Source organism: Telopea speciosissima, chromosome 5 (assembly GCF_018873765.1).
Source record: "Telopea speciosissima isolate NSW1024214 ecotype Mountain lineage chromosome 5, Tspe_v1, whole genome shotgun sequence".
Classification (NCBI taxonomy): Eukaryota; Viridiplantae; Streptophyta; class Magnoliopsida; order Proteales; family Proteaceae; genus Telopea; species Telopea speciosissima.
Window position 1 is genome coordinate 42,547,546 of NC_057920.1, and position 17,470 is coordinate 42,565,015.

General features: G+C 38.6%; 1 pseudogene; it reads left to right on the forward strand.

The window, feature by feature from the left end:
• The first annotated feature begins 3,816 nt into the window (after positions 1 to 3,816).
• Positions 3,817 to 17,470, forward strand: part of LOC122662225 — an 80,410-nt pseudogene continuing 66,756 nt past the window's right edge.

A 17,470-nucleotide genomic window follows, 5' to 3' on the forward strand; every position in this document is an offset into this window, starting at 1 on the left:
CAAAAACCAAATTCAAATTCTCAATTTTCATATTGAATTATTGTGTCACAAACCTTGTGTACAAATTAGATTCTATTAAAAATCTGTGTACCGAATGGTATTAACACATAAATACTTCCCGAATTCAAATGACTCCCAATTTTTCTAGAATTGAATTAGACTAAAAAATGGTCATATACACCAAATTTTAAGTCTATATTCAATTCCCAAGTCAACTTGCTTCCATTTGTTCTATGGAATGGTTAGTCCAATGAGAAACACCAAACAACAGAGCAGGTCTTTTCATATAAGAAAAATCTAAGTGGTCAATTGGACATCCAAGCAAAGCTAGCTTCAGGTATAATAAGAAAAAAGTGAATAAGAAACTTAAGAAAAAAGTGAATAAGAAACTATCTCATGCTTCAGGTATCACACCCACTCTGTTTCTCACAGTTACAGAGATGACCATTTATGTCACAATTAAAAAGGCTTGAAGTCATAGGTTTAAAGTCAAAAAACAAAGGAATAAAGGAAGAAGATTAAGCAGAGGGTAAAACTTAAGTCAGCTACTAGTGGAAGGAGATTACTATCCACTCTCACATCAAAATTCCATTTTAATTTGTCAACATATATTAACATAATTGAGGTGAGAAAAAAAAAAAGTTGAAAAGGCAGCATCTTTTCCTTCACATGCAAATTCTATTTTTGGGAAGGTAAACCTGATTGAGAACCATGTTCTCAAACAAAGGTCAAAAGAGTTGGGTTTCAGTAGGCCAGGCATCACCTCAATAAAAGAACAATGAGGGAGGGCCCTTCTCTTGCAACCAAGAATTCAGATAGAACTTTCCAATCATGCCTTATGGTGCATTTTCCCTAGTGGCTGGAGACTGAACGAGTATGAGGGGCCTAATGTTAGGGTTTAGGGTTTAAGCACAAGGTTGCTTACAACATCACACCTAGAGTATGTAGTTTGGAATACCCATACTGCTGCCCCTCCAGCTAGTATAGGAAAACTAGGGTTTAGGTCAGATGGGCTAATTACTAGATTGTCCCTCACAGCATGAGCATTAATATAAGTAGGATTATATTAGAACATATGAAGAGATATTATATAAATACCCTTACATCTAACCCTCCTTAAATAGGACAGACCATGAAAAAGCATCTGTCAAAATTGTCGTCAAGGTTGAAATGCAAGAACAAAGATACAAGGAGGGAGAGGGGGAAACTCAATTTTAAAGTTTTATACACTTACAACGACTCGAAAATCAAGAGCACGCACAACAGATCAAAAAAAGTTATATTTTTCCTTACTTTTTATCTTCCCATTCTACTAGAAGGAATAAATCTTTTAACAAAATAAAATGGGATCAACACCAAAAACTATTTCCAGGAACATAACGAACCAATGAGCTAAAGAGAAAAGCAGATCTACCATTCACGGGAAGAAAAACATGAGAGATCGTGAAACATGGTTCCAGAAATCAAGATCTAAAATTAGGCTTTAGGAAATCTTACCCTCGATACCTCAGATCCGAATTCCGGAACCCCTAAAACATGAGAGATCGTGAAACATGGCCCAACTCTGATTTTTGCTTTTGACATTCATAAGGGGAAAACACACAAACATTGCAAACTATAACTAAGAAATGGTACATGAAACAACATAATTTAACCAGAATCCACCGGCACAGCAAACCCAGACTTGGGGTTTTATCCTTATTAAAAAAAAAGAAAAATTTCATAGACACCCCCTAAAAGTATTTAATATCTCAGAAACTTATCATACTTGAACAAAATATCACAGACACCCCTAACGTTAAGCACAGTTAATACCCAAAAATGAAATATCCATTTTACCCCTTAGTTATAACCATCACCTGCTTCGGCTCCGGTGCCATTACCAACGGCATCTCCCTATCCCTTTCTTTCTCCGTCTCCGACACCCCTCCCCCTCCTTTCCGGCTTTAAAACATTGGCTGATTCCTCATTGCCTTGGTTAAAACCTGAAAGGGATGTCTCAGAAAGTTAGTTGAAAACATTGGCTGATTCCTCATCTTCTCGATCCCATATTGACATTCATAAAGGAGGAAAAAAATGGCCAATAAATGTGAAGCTGGTCGAACTGTCGATAGGAAAAAGCTAAATGTCTCAGAAATTTAGCTACAGAAAACCGGTTCTAAGATCTAAAATTACTTTTTTATCAGCCACCTGCTGCTTCTCATATTTTAAGGGTTATTTGGCCTATATCCAAGGTAGACTTGATCCAATTCTCAGAGGTTTTTAATGGTCTGATTTTTCTGCAATCTGATTTTCAGAAAATCGGTTCTAGTTTCTGGTAAGAATCCGTTCGATTGAATGAAAGTGGTGCTTCAGCACTTGCCCCTGACGCTGTCCCAGTCGGCGCTTATGGAGAAAATTGATGCCCACTTCGCTGGTCATTACAAGTAGGTTTTATTTTCCTGGAAGAACAGGTTAGGGCCTCAGGGACGCCGCCGACGCCCGCATCTTCCTCTGTTTCATCAGGGACATGAACCCTAGGGCGGTCACCGTCGCAGAAAGGAGGTGATGGTGGAAATCTTGCCTTGGTTCAAACCTGAAAGGGAAGGTTTTAATGTTGCGATTGGGAATCAGCCATGATTTGAAGACAGATGAAGAGAATAGTTTGTAATTTAGGGTTTTATCTTTAAGGGTATTATGGTAAGTTCATCCTATGATAAGGGTAATTTTATCATTTAAAAAGAGTTAACAGACACTTAACTGCAGAGACTAACGGAGTAGACTAAGTTGAAATAAATTCATAAAAATAGAGGGTGTCTGTGATATTTTGACCAAGTATGGAAAGTATTAGATACTTTTAGGGGGTGTGCGTGAAAATTTCCCTACAAAAAATTGGGGGGTTTTTCATAGGAATTAGAAAAAAATAAAAAAAGGAAATGAGAGTAGTAGAAGATGAAGATGAAGTTACCTCTGGTTATTCGGTTTGCAAATAGAGAAAAAAGGCCTTTGATTCGAAGGTGAACTTGAGCACAGAGGAGGAGGTTGCTAGGGAGAAAGGAATCTTCACGAGGTAAGAGGAGGTTGTAGGCGAGCTCTCTTGAGGTTGAATTCAAAGGCGAGCTTGATCTCCTGCGTGAACATCGGGTTTTGGAGGAAAGGCAATCTCGATAGATGGAGTTGCATGGATTTTGATCCTTAAATACCAAGGTGGATTCCCGTGGATTCATTTCAGAATTCGCCCCCTTGGGATGAATTCTAGTGGATTCTAAAAATACATACAAAAATGGATTCTTGTGGATTCTTGGAATCCAATACGAAACCGTGTTCCTAGAAACCAAACACGATAAAAAATATGGAATCCAGATCCCATCAAATCCGACTCCCCAAAAACCTTCAACCAAACACAACCTTCAAAATGAATTCTAGTGGATTCTAAAAATACATATAAAAATGGATTATTGGAATCCAACACGGAGCCGTGTTCTAAGAAACCAAATACGATAAAAAATACGGAATCCAGATCCCATCGAATCCGACTTCTTAGAAACCTTCAACCAAACACAACCTGGTGTCATCGATCGGTTTCGTTGTGGGAATAGTGAATCCGAAACCAACACAACAGGGAAAGTTCGGTTTTCGGCTCGATTTCTGTTTCTGTTCGATTCTGATTTCGGGTTGTATCGGTTTCTGTCCGATGGACAGAGAAATGTTGCTGAACGGATTATTCCTCCCTATGGGAAAAGGAAAACTGCCAAAAGAAAACGGAGAGTTTGCACTTTCGTCACTTCCTCAGGTGAAGATGAAAAGTGAGGAGTGAGAACGTATTCTATCTGTTTCGTTCTCTCACCATTAAGAGGCTCTCTGGCCGGCACTGGGGAGTCGGGACTCGGCCACACCCGCTTGCACCAGGTACGTTTATCTCTCTCTCTCTGCTCTCCCGCTCGCAGTGCCCACGTAGGTATTTATCGGTTTAGGGTTTCTCGTCCACTATTCCGGTTTACTGAATTGACCCAACCGAGAGCTTGAAATCCTCCTCTGGATATTACATTCTACCCAATTTGAAGCCACTCTTTCATTCCCTATTGAAGATAGTAATTGTAACCCGATTTATGATCGGAATTGGCATTGTAAGTATAATGTGAATATTTAACATTTTCTAATTTCTGATATGCGTAGTTATGATGGAATAGGCAGAAATAAAGATCAATTGGATCACACAAATGTTTGTAACAAATTCAACTTGAGAGTCGTGAGAAATTGGAAGTGAGAACTAGAAGCAAGGGAATCAAACGGAGAATTGCTTAGATCAGATCTAGGAAGGAATGACAAGGGCTATGAGTGGATGAGATCCTCATGGTAGGATTTGTTATTACATTCTATAGTTGAATGCGCAGCGTCTCTCAAAATTTATTCTATTAATCTTCTGAATACTCCTCTTATTCAAAATGGTATGTTCTATACTGCAGCTAAGGTATATCTGAATAGCACCTAACAACGGTCTAGTAACTGGTGTCATTTTCTTTTGTTAGGCTACCTTAAGGAATAAAGTCATAGAACTTGATCCATGTTTCAGTTCAATATTTAGCTCTGTCCTATTGATTACTCAATCTTGTTAGGGACGAGTGGTGGTGGAAAGAGACAAATTCGTTGTCCAAAGTTGTTCCTTGTTCGATGGATGTGATAAGTCTGAATTAGAATGACAACACTTTCTTCTATTGAATGATAAATTACCAAATGTGTGTAACACTTACAAATTTTCTACCCTTCTTTTAATCAGTATTTGCAAGTTTATTTTAGTTGGGTTGAGTTCTATTTGCCAAGTTAATGAACTTTGTCTCTTATTTTGTTATATAGGGTCTCTATTGGTTGTGGTTGCTTTGTTATATCCATGAAGGCTTTTTGATACAGATCAGTTTCAAGAGCATCCAGATAGGTACTCTAAAAAGTACCGGCGCAAAAAGAACTTGAAGCACTTTTGAAATACTTGACTCAGTTGTTAACTTAGTGTTGTAACTGAGTTAAATCAGTCAACCCAGATAAGTGGTTTTTCATTGTAACAAGCTCTTTGACCAAGCCCATGCTTCGATTTTTTTTGGGTTCACTAGAAACCAGCAGAAACTGTGGGCAACATAGAGTTTTAAATTTGTTTCTTATCTTTGTTATCCAGTTAGTTGGATAAGGCTTAGTTTTCATTTGTTAGAGTTCTATTTTATTTTATTTTCCTTGTAATAGTTTAAATAGGATAGAGTTTAATGTAGTTAAAACACTCCAATTTCTTCCCCAAGGTTTTGAGAAATTGGGAGTATCTGTTTTCTTTCTTTACGTCTTCTACTTGGACACTATTTCCTACATAGAGTATGAGATAAAAACACTCAACTCTATATGTGGTTTGTAAGATCCATTGAGCTCCCAACAATATATTAATAAAAAACAGATGGCTTGTTGCTATTCATGGTCTCTGGTGTTTGAAATATAAAATTTTGCATCACCAACTTTTGGGTATTTATCATATATAAATATTTTAAAAAAATTTCATTTTTGGGAAAAGTTCATTCCTTGAACTATTGACTCTCTGCAAATTTTCACCAATATGCAGCAATTGTTGTTGGAGTGACGTGGCAACCCCCAATACTGTATTCCAGCAGTGGGTAGAGCCGTAGAAGTGAGGTAGCAAAAATCAGCAAAAAAATGGGTTTTCTTCTTCCCGCAGCTGAAATTGACAAAACAGACGAGTTCTAGTTGAAACGAACTCTCGAAACAGGGTATTATATAAACCCCAAAAGTCGTATCGAAAACATTGACATCGGGTTGAAATCTTGGTGAAACACCGAAATTTCGACCGAAATTATGTCAATCTCTTAATTCACCTGTCATTTCTTCTTGGTTAGCAAAATTTCGCCAAGTTTTTGAACCATTTCTTGAATGACCTTAGAGATCAGATCTATCAGTGTGCAAAACCTCACAGAATTATGAAGTTGAAATAAGGAGGCAATGGCTCAGTCTTACTTCTACAAAGAAAACAGGATAGAGAGATTATAACAGAGGATCTAGCCAAATTAAATCTTGTTATACATCAGAAATTAAGAGAATATGATAACAAAAGTTAATTGACAAAATTTGAGAGATAAATATTAACTATAATAGAAAAAGTGGCTTTAAAATAGGGTATCACCTACCTAAGTTAAGAACTGGAAGTTAGAGAGCAGCATTGGAAGAATAAGAATAGAAAACAGCAGTATAAAAGTAGAACAGGAGCATAAAGTAAGGAAACTCTTAGACAGGTATTAAGTATCCTAATCTAACTACACTTATAACTGAGCAAACTAAGACTCTTCCGATTACTAATCTCGTTCTCAGACCACATGGCAGCCTTATGTATAATTAAGGCCCAATACAAATATAACCCATAAACAAATAGCCCAAGGATTATAAACCTACCCATGATCCAAAATTAGGTCTTCCTGAGCCCAATCAGACAGTCAAGACTGCACCAGGCAGTATGGGTGCAAATGCTTCAGACTTGGAGGTGCAAGTCACCATTCATTGTAGTGCCTAATGAAACTCTCAAACATGTTGTAATTGTAACAGAACTGAAGCTAAAAAACTAACCTGCAGCAAGACAACTAGAAGAAGAAAGCAAAGAAGAAAGAAGAAGACCTGAGAAGAGAAGAGAGAGTAAAAACCGAGAGAGAGAAGACTTCTCACGATTTAGTTGAATGACTAAATCGTGAGAGACATGTTTATTTATAATAAAACATTAAGTGAATTACAATAGAAAACACCCAAAATACCCTTGAGACATAAAATTAATTAGAACTAACTAGAAAGAACCATAAAAGACATAAATAACCCCAAGCACCTGAACACGATAACCTTAACACTCCCCCTCAAGCTGGAGCGTAGACATCACCAAGATCCAGCTTGGAACAGCCACTTGCAAACTGTGGTCGAAACAAAGCTTTGGTAAACATATCTTCAAGCTGAAATTGGGACCGAACAAAAGGAGTAGTAATCAACTTCTTTAGAACAGCATCACGAACAAAATGACAGTCAACTTCAATGTGCTTGGTTTGTTCATGAAACACAGGGTTGTTGGCAATATAGATAGCAGCCTAGTTATCACAGTACATCTCCATGGGCTGATCACTGAAATAACCATGCTCATGAGTAAAGGAATGAACCCACATCAATTTAGCAGCTGTGTGAGCCATAGCTCAGACTCACCCTGACTCGAACGAGCAATGATGTCGTTCTTGCTCTTCCAAGTAATTAAGTTACCACCAAAGAAAGTACAATAACCTGTAGTAGATCTACGATCACCATCAGAACCAGCCCAATCGGCATCAGAAAATCCAACAATGCTAGTGTGTCCATGACAGCGATAGACAAGCCCCTTGCCAGGAGCACCCTTAAGGTAATGTAAAATACGACAAGCAGCCTCCCAATGAACTTGCTTAGGCGTCTGCATGAACTGATTGATAACGCCCAGAACAAAAGAGATATCAGGACGAGTAACTGTAAGATAGATAAGTCTACCGACCAGGCGTCGATATTGGTGTGGATCACTAAAGGTTGTGTCATCAGAAGCACCAAACTTAACATAAGGATCCATAGGAGTATCAATAGGTTTACAACCCGTCATACCTGTTTCATCAAGTAAATCAAGAACATACTTCCTTTGGGACAAGCTTAGATCGCGAGAACTGCGAACAACCTCAATGCCAAGAAAATACCTAAGGTTACCCAAATCCTTAATCTGAAAATTGTCAAGTAGATATGTCTTCACCTGTGCAATCCCAGAAGCATCATTACCAGTAATAATAATATCATCAACATATACTGCTAAGATGACCACATTAGACCCCTGTCGTCTAACGATCAGAGTAGCACTGAGAAAATCCACAACCAGCAACAATACTGCTAAATTTATCAAACCAGGCATGGGGAGACTGTTTCAGTCCATAAATTGCCTTATGAAGGCGACAAACTCGGACATTATCCTCCCCCTGAGCAACATAACCAGGAGGTTGCTCCATATACACCTCCTCCTGCAGGTCACCATATAAGAAAGCATTCTTCACATTCATCTGGAAAAGGGGCCAGTTAAGGTTAACAGCCAAAGAAAGCAAAATACGAACTGAATTCAGCCTCACAACAGGAGAGAAAGTCTCAAAATAATCGACCCCATAGGTCTGGGTAAACCCCTTGGCAACCAAACGGGCCTGTGCCGCTCCACAGTACCATCGGGATTGTACTTCACCGTGTACACCCAACGACACTTAACAAGATCCTTACCAGGTGGGAGATCAACCAAAGACCAAGTCTTATGAGAGATGAGAGCCTCCATCTCCACATCCATAGCATTTTTCCACTCAGGGTGAGACATAGCAATGGTATAAGAAGTGGGAATAAAAGTAGAATGTAATGTAGTAGCAAAAGCACGATAATGAGGGGGAAGATGAGAAACAAACATATAATTTGCCAGAGGATAAAGAGGACGGGTAGTGCAAGTACGAGTACCTTTTCTCTGAGCAATAGGGAGATCATCAACACCAACAGGAGGATCAGCAGTCAAAGAATCAGTTGGTGGCGGTAAAGGTGTGGCCACAATAGGTTGAAGTGGGAGCAGCGGCTGCTGTTGGTGACGACGCACATAAACCTGTACAGGCGGGGCAGCTATCGGTAGAGGAAGAGGAGCAGGGGTAGCAACCTTACCAACTTCATCAATAGTAACATCAACAGAGGAACCAGCAAAATAAGGGGAACTCTCGAAAAAGGTAACATCAGCAGAAATAAATTGTTGGCGAGTAACAGGGTCAAAACATCGATACCCCTTCTGGGTACGAGAATATCCAAGAAACAAACACTTAATAGCCCGAGGAGATAACTTATCAAGCCCTGAGCAAAGGACATGAACAAAATACTGAAAACCAAAAACACGAGGAGGAAGAGAGAAAACAGCCCGATCAAGAAACACTATTTTGAAAGGAATTTGATTATTTAGAACAGATGAAGGCATACGATTAATCAGAAAACAAACTGTCAACACCGCATCTGCCCAATAGAGTTTGGGAACATGCATATGAAACATCAAAGAATGAGCGACATCTAACAAATGGCGATTTTTGCGCTTTGCCACACCATTTTGTTCGGGTGTATAAGAGCAAGAAGTTTGGTGAAGAATGCCATTGTCAGAACAAAAATGAGAGACCTCACGCGAAATTAATTCAAGGGCATTGTCAGTACGCAAAGTTTTTAAAGGAACACCAAATTGAACTCGAATTTCATTATAAAACTGTTTGAAGACAGATACAAATTCAGATCGATCCTTCAAGAGGTACAACCATGTCATCCGAGAGTGATCATCAATAAAACTAACAAAATAAGAAAATCCTAACTGACTTTTGACCCTACAAGGACCCCAAATATCCGAATGAACCAACTGAAATAAAGAAGTACTCCTAGACTCTGGACTCAAAAGGAAAAACAGTACGATGATGCTTGCCAAACTCACAAGCTTCACACTCGATACGGGAGACAAACTTGCAACTGGGAACAAGGTGTTGCAGCTTAGATAGAGAAGGATGTCCTAGCCGATAGTGCCAATGTAAAGGAGATACGCCAGGAGAAGTAGCAACCACTGCAGTGGATGTAGTTCCCAAATCAATAGGTCTCCCTTCTCAAACCCGCCACCAATCTTCGTCTTTGTTGCAAGATCCTGAAAGACACAATAAGAAGGGTGAAAGGTTATGGAACAATTCAAAGTTTTAGTTAATTGACTAATAGACAAAAGATTAAGAGGAAGCTTGGGAACATGGAGAACATTAGTTAAAGATATGTCAGAAGACAAGGAAACTTTCCCATGACCAGTGACTGGTATAGAGGATCCATCTGCAATAGAAATCCGAGATGACATAGAAGGCTGTGTGTAAAATGAAAACAAATTAGGCTTACCGGTCATGTGAGAAGATGCTCCGGAGTCAATGACCCACGAAATGGATGAGGACGCGAAACAAGCAGTAGTACCTGAGTAGGCAAGGACAGCTGTAGATGCGGAAGAAGAAGCCTCAAGTTGCTGGACTCGTTGTAAGAGTCGAGAGACTAAATCATTAGAAGAATTACCACCATCAGTAGAGGATCCCGGGGCAGTGTCGGAAGAGTGCACAGAATCAGCCCCTCCATCAGATACAACAGAGTTTGCAAATTGCTCACGGGCCCACTGTGGTTCGCCATGTTTGAGCCAACACTTATCAATAGTATGATTAGACCGATTACAATGAGTGCACCATCGAGAACTAGCATCAACACTCAACAGAACCAGAACCAGCAGTGTTAGACATAGTCCCACGACCTCCAAAACCAGCTCCACGGCCACGCCCAAAAGTAGAACCACGACCGCGAGAAGAGGTACCACCACCCCCACGGCCAGGCCCTCCAGTAGAAGTGAAAATGACAGAATTATCTTTGTTGGTAGGAGCTGAATCAGACTTCACCACTGAAGGGGATACAACTCTTTGGAGCCGACAATATGCTTCATTCATAGAGGGGATCTTCTCTCCAGTCAACAATTGACTTTTGACGGATTGAAGATCAGAATCTAAACCAGAGAGAAATTTGGCAACCAAAAATTCAGATCGTTGGGACTTAATTACAGCAGCATCAGTAGAGATAGGCTGGTATACATTAAGTTCTTCCTACATCCCCTTCAATGAACTGTAATACTCACTAAGGGATTTTCCATCTTGTTTAAAAGAGAAGAATTTCTCATAGAGATCATAAATGCGGGACAGATTTGCATCTTAAGAGTAACTTTGCTTGAGTTCTTCCCAAACACCCTGGGCAGTTTTATGAAACATAACATTAGAAGCAATGGAGGGTTCCATGCTATTCCAAAGCCAGCAAAGAAGGGTTGCATTCTCAGCCTTCCAATCATCATATTTGTCATCAGTAGATGTCAGAGGTTCCATGGTAAGGTATTTCATCTTTCGGCGAGCAGTGATATAGACCTCAAAGGCTTGAGACCAAAGTAGATAATTAGAAGCACCATTCAGCTTCACACTGGTAATCTGAATGTTAAAGTTGTCGGTAGAAGACTTAGTATCAGCTATTAGGGAAATTAATAGATGCAAACACCAATGTCGATAACAGCCCAAGAGAAAAGAAACAAAAAAAAAAACCCTGATCAGGGTAAAATCGATAGCCTTGAAGAATAGGGCAGAACAGCCCAATACAGAAGTAAAATCTTTGATGATAACCAGCAAGAATGATGTATAATCACTGTAAATCCAGCAGCAAGAATGAAGAACAGATCCCAGAAAAAAAAAAACAAATCAATTTCCACAGGATTTTGGAATATCGATTGTCAGGGTTTTAGGGGCAAGCAAGGAACCAATCTTCAAGGGCTTCGAACAGCAGCAGGGACATACACAGGCTGTTGCAGCATAGCAGAGAACTCTAGTCCTTCATGAATATATGACTAGAGTTCAGATCAATATAAGCAGCATATGGTTGCTGTAGACCACGATATAAACAAAGAGGTGAAAAACCTTCAAAACAGCAGTAGCAAGGAGAATCTCGTGGATCAGAATTCAATGCTCTGATAGCAAGGAGAATCTCGTGGATCAGAATTCAATGCTCTGATACCATGTAACAGAACTGAAGCTAAAAAACTAACCTGCAGCAAGACAACTAGAAGAAGAAAGCAAAGAAGAAAGAAGAAGACCTGAGAAGAGAAGAGAGAGTAAAAACCGAGAGAGAGAAGACTTCTCACGATTTAGTTGAATGACTAAATCGTGAGAGACATGTTTATTTATAATAAAACATTAAGTGAATTACAATAGAAAACACCCAAAATACCCTTGAGACATAAAACTAATTAGAACTAACTAGAAAGAACCACAAAAGACATAAATAACCCCAAGCACCTAAACCCGATAACCTTAACAGTAATCAATAAATGCAAAAGGAGAAAAAACACCAACAATTGGATTTTCATAGAGACGAGATTGACATCCAGTTGGTTGATTTTATTGATATTGAAAACAACTAAAAGGACTGTGTAGACATAAAACATTCAAGTACCACCATGTGCAGGAAAAGCAACTATTTTTTCATGATGGGTGGAGTTTGCGAGACCAATTCTATTTCCAAGGAAATGGCGAATAGATTGAAGATGAAGCTTGAGCTGTATCCTTCACCTTTTTTGTGTTAATGGATTGGATGGCACCAAGAATTTCAAAACCACTGTGGGGCATGAGATAAATTTATAATGTCATTTACTGGCCTTCTCCTGGAAACAACCTCTCTGCAAAAGCAGGGGTAAGGCTGTGTGTCCAGATATTAGAAACCCTTGATAAAGAGAACCGAGTCCAGAACACCCACTGTTTAATTTCTATAGCTATAAAACCTCCCAAAGATGTTATCCTATCTCATACCTGATGCAATTAGACGTTGAATAAATTAGGAATTAGTTTTTTTTTATATTATTTTATTTCCTTTAAGCCGTAGATACAAGTAGAGTTTGAATCAAAGTTGTTTTAGTTTTACAGTCCAATTAGAGTTGAAATTTTGTTTTAAATTTAGATAATGCAATCCTCCCACTTCTGAATTCTTCTTCTTCTCCTCTTGTTTTTCTGTTTCCTCTTTTTATACCCTATTCTGGCACTAGGTAAATCTGAAACAAAGAAGATTGAACAACCAGCAAGCGATTGCTCTGTTCTGGACGGTAATAATAGCCCCATCTATTCTGGTTCGATCTCTTCCCTTACAAGCCTTTCTTCCTCAGGCTTTAGGGCTAATATTCCTCACATTAGGGTCTCAAACCCCAAGAGCTTGCTTCGTGAGTCCTCCTTTGCTGTGAGATTCGAGTCTTTGAGAAATCTGCAACTGTGAAGTTCTCCAGGTCTGATTTCAGGGATTAAATACTCCTTTCTAAGTTGAGAATGGACACTGTGAAGGTTTGGATTCGATAGAGCTTTGAGCCACACCCCTTCGCCTGAAGTCTCAGATCCAGCCGACAGAGATTGAAGGAGTTCTCTTCTTTGGAAGCAATTCCGGTTTCTCTGTCACTTCTTGGCTTGAAGACAACCCCCCTTCACGATTCCTTGTGTTTTTATTTTATTTACCCACTTTCTCTAATACCCCTTCCTTCCATTCTTATTTCTGTTTGTCCCTATTTTCTTTTAGCTCCAAGTCTGCCCCTCCCCATATTGTACATTACCTTTCCCTTTTGTTCTTTTTCTCTTATGTTTAAACTTCCATCTAATTACAGAATTGCCACCCTCCTTTTGGAAATATTGATTTAATTACTGTTTTGCTATTTTTCTCTTAGATTTGAGTGCTCCTTTGTTGAGTGGGCCCACAAGCAGCACAGTAAGGGTTGATCCCAACCTGGGTCTGCATTAATACCTCCTTGTTATGATATTTTGGTTGTTAGAAATCATAAAAGGGTCAAAACATCCCTAGTACCTTTAAAATGTGAATGTTGTGAATTATAAGAAGGAAAGGAGAATGTTTTGGTGTATTTTTGTTAATAATGATTAATGGATCATAAGAACAAAAAATTTACAAGGCATACAAGCTACTCTTTTTAATTATTAAGGGTAATTTTTAACACTTCAGTTTGATTTTAATATGGATGCTTTGGCAAGGTTTGAAGTATTGGTATCGGGTATCGTGTTGGAAGGGTGATTTTAAGAGACATATCGTATCATATCGTATCGTATCGTATCAGAGATACGTATCGTACGCTACATATATGCATGGAAATGGTCAAGATACACATGGAAATACAGTTTGGAGCAAAAAACAATATAAATAAGCAACATATAACATGTATAATTCATAAACACTAAAATAGAAAACAACGTATAACGAGACAAGAGACTTTTATCGATTTGAGTACAAATCCTTGCAAATGATCAAGTTTGATGCATTAACAAACTTAGTTTTACATAAATCTATCGATTTATAGCAAAATAGGATTAAAAACCATGATTTTAACACAAAGATCAAGTTTTTCTGAAACCTACCTTTTTCTATGACATCTCCTTCAATCTCTGATCTCAAAAACAAAATCATAGTCTGATAGTCACATGGGCCTTTAATGGCCGTATCAACGTGAATCGGTTGGCATCGACCGTATCGGTATGTGTCGAGCTGTATTGGTCTGTATCGAGCCATATCGGCCGGTACATACCGATACGTATCGATACTCTCACAGATCCTTTAACGTACGTATTGCAAGTATCGGTCCGTATCGGCCAATACAATGCGATACCAATTGAGACATACTATTTTCTAAAAAAAAGATAAATATCAGTATGTATCGTATCAGCCGATACGATACAATACGGACCGATACTTTAAACCCTGTGCTTTGGTCATTTTACAAATTTCAATGACTGAAATGCTTCAGGAAGGGGCTGTGAGATAGATTTCTGTCATTTATAGGTTTTAAATAGATATAACAATTAGACATTGGCCTTTTGGGGTGTGAGTTTTATAATAATGTTCGAGATAGGGTACTCTTGACGATCTGAATTCTTATGATGTGCAATTGGCTGATACATGCAACTTCTTTATTTGTAACATTGAATTGTCCAAGCTATAATTGGCTTAATCTATCCCAATGTTGTAAAATGCAGAATCAGACATAGGATTGGCCTCTATCATTTCTGATTTGAATTGGATTGGACTCAGATGGAAGTCAGCCAGAATATACCGGAATTGACCAAAATCCAAGGAAATAGAAGGGGAAGAAGAAGCGAACATTTCCACAGATCTTTGATTTTTTGGAGTTTTTGAATCAAAAGTCTTATATATATCTAGCTACAAGAGGTCAGTTATCATTTATTTTCTGCTATTTACTGACTAAAAGAAGGGGAAAATGGTAAAGAATGATGATCTGAGTGGATTCATGGCTGTTTCTAAACGGTTTTGGGAATCGGTATTAATCTGTATCAGGATTGGCAGATTCAGATTCGATTTTTAAGTCCATGATTGATCCATCCTGATCTTTACCTGGATTGTCTTGGAACTAGTTACTAACCCAATCCCTGATTCCAATCCATGAAAGAATGATTTGGCAACTAGTCTTGGAAAGAAATGGGAGCTGGCCTTTGGGGTGGAGGAGATACCTCTCCTTTCGAGGGAGGAATAGGTTATCAAAAGTACCTTAGCAAGCATGACAATATACTATTTGTCACTAATCAAGGTCTTTAGTTTTTTTGCAGCTTGCAAGAAGAAAAGGGGAATTTAATGGGATGGAAACAGGGAAAAGGAAAAACTTTGTTTAATCAATTAGAAATGTTTTGCAGACAAAATAGATTGGGAGGGCTCAGATTCTGGAATTATGGCCCTATGGAGGAGGATTATGACAAGGGGAGATGCATAAGCATGTCCAGCTCCAAATCCTGGCCCTTCTACTTATCAAAAGGCTCTATTTTAATGTACTTTTATATGTGAGATATTGTACGATGGCAGATTGGTTTCTGTGGGATCAGTTTGAATTTTTCTCCCGGTATAGTAACAAATGTCATGAATAGGGAGAAAACTAGTGGAACAACAACACCAACAAAACCAAAGGGGCCAGTTTGAGAGCTCTGAAACCTTACAAAAGAGAAAAAGAACATAACCAAGCAACACCAACTCCAAAGTACATCAAGATGGCTACCTAACAACGGGAAGGAACTTCCCAAAATGTTATCTTGGTCTGATGACCCATTGTTTAGCTAGCTCATTTGACCAGTCATTACTCATTGGTAGACCAAGAAATCCAGCTAAATGACATGTCCATAATTGCATAGATCTCGAACAGTGACACTCTATATGAAGAGCCCAATCAAAAACAGTACCCGGGTCTCTCTCTCTCTCAACATTGGTCTGCTGGAAATCTAGTCAGATCAATTGAACTATGGATCAAAATTTCCCGATCAAAGTGTCCGAAATTTTATGAAATATTTGGTTTTTATAAGCATCGTAACGTAACAGGGGTCAACTCTATAGGCATACCATATTTCGACCGAAATTTCTGCATTTTGATCAAAATTTTGGTCATTTCAGCAAAATTTTACAGTACATTTTACACTCCTCTGAACACCTGTTTAGCAGTTTAATAGACTATAACATTAGGGAACCTTGGGGTCTACTTGCCCATAGTATTTCAGCATCATCTGACTTGCCATGAGGTAGAAGCAGGTGTCTGTTCATGGGTGACTTATGGATGTGCTCGTCCAATGTCCATTAAAACCCACTCCCTGAAGCAAAACAAAACCTAGAACTCTTATTTGAGCATGGTCTGATTTATCTCAGCTACATTACTTCCATGCTTATTCTTTCAAATGGTCCTGATCTGACATAAAATTTCAATTGGCCATAGTTGATCATCAATGTTACTTCTTTTTTTTTTATAAAAAAAGAGCTTTATTTTTGTTGAACCATTGTTTATTTTTCTGTGCTTGTCTTGCTGTGATTTGAAAAGGATTAGGAGGAATCCAAAATACTATTTGCATTGTAAAGAAGCTATGAGGAACAATGACGGAGAAGTGGAACGAAAGGAGAGCATTCCCAGCCTTGATACCAGATTCAATCAGACCCTTAGAAGTGTTCAAGGGTATGCTCATTCATAACATTTTCTTTGAAAGGGTACTCTCAACAAATATAAATACCTCCAAATTGAGCACTCAACAAGCAGAGAGCCAACACCACTACAAACCACTATGGATCTAAAAACCAGTAAAAAAATCCCCCGTCTTCCCCCTTTTTCTGAAGGTTTGCCTGGCCATAGTTTAATTTTTTTTTTAATCTGTTGATTATGTAGGAATACATAGAGTTGTTTGGTTTCGTAAAATCTCATGTTATGCTAAATCAAGCTGAATTTCTAAAATTTTTTACATACATTGAGCTCTTATCTTATTCCGTATCCATTTATGCGAAAGTGCATAAACTCAACTTGTTTTCTATTTTGTGATCCAGGTTGCTTCAAGGTCGCAGCTTTCCTGGAAAAGTTTTGCTAACCCGGAGATCCGAGTCACTGAAAGATTCTAGCTCAGCTGAACATCCTCCAGACATTGAAAGGAGTCGATCAGAAAATGATTTTGGATCAAGTGAATACATGGACATGTCTCTCGAGGTAATATTGGCTAAAATTGTATTATTTGTCTTTGTTTAATATATACCCGAATCATCTGGATTTCTCTCTGAATTAGTTGTTTAGTTTCACAATTAAAGAATTTTTTATTTAGGGCAAAGTTCAAAGTAGGAGCAAGGTAACAAATGAGATGACCATTAGTAAACCACCATCTTCCATTGCAAGCATGGAGAGTACATCCCGAGAAGCTCAGAAGCTCATGTTGGGGGCTAGATCCACTGATTCTGCAAGGGTTATGAAGTTCACAAAGGAACTCTCTGGATCGACTGTCATATTAGGTATTTGCTTTTCTTTTTTGTCTAATTGGGTGCCTTGCTTTCTTGTTTCTGACCTTGAACAACC